Source organism: Etheostoma spectabile, chromosome 9, assembly GCF_008692095.1.
Source record: "Etheostoma spectabile isolate EspeVRDwgs_2016 chromosome 9, UIUC_Espe_1.0, whole genome shotgun sequence".
NCBI classification, from domain to species: domain Eukaryota; kingdom Metazoa; phylum Chordata; class Actinopteri; order Perciformes; family Percidae; genus Etheostoma; species Etheostoma spectabile.
The window spans coordinates 13,337,959-13,338,510 of record NC_045741.1 but is presented as its reverse complement, the minus strand read 5'-3'; positions in this window follow the sequence as shown (position 1 = coordinate 13,338,510).

The following is a 552-nucleotide window of genomic DNA, read 5'->3' as shown; positions in this document are numbered from 1 at the left end:
ACAAACACACACACACACACACACACACACACACAGGGCTTATATTTTCACAAACACTACAGGTGCTTTGCAAGGCCTGTTCCCAACATATACAGTAAAGGGTTATTTCATATTTTCATTGATAATGTCAGACTACTTAAATGGCCAGCAAATCATTTTTAGAAGATGCAAAGTTTAAAATTGATGACCTCTACCAATGAGTTAATGCTTTCAGTCTCTGCATGTTTGTGCGTTGTTTAACACAATATCTTAAAACCTAGAAAAACTCGGCAGAACTTTGACCATGGGCCAAAGAGGAAGTATTTGGTGCATCACCACATGGTCGTTATAATGCACTCTAGACTGTGGTGTAGACACTACATTTTTTACTGGATTGTTTGGATGCCAACAAATCATGCAGGGCCTAAACCAATTGATAACATGTACATTTATTTTTGAACTCCTTCTAGAACATACACAAATTAGCCAGAGAAAATCATATTTTTTCCAAAACAATTTCTCAGTAGCGTGGTCTGTTTCTCATGAACTGCCACAACTCTTTGGGCAAATTTA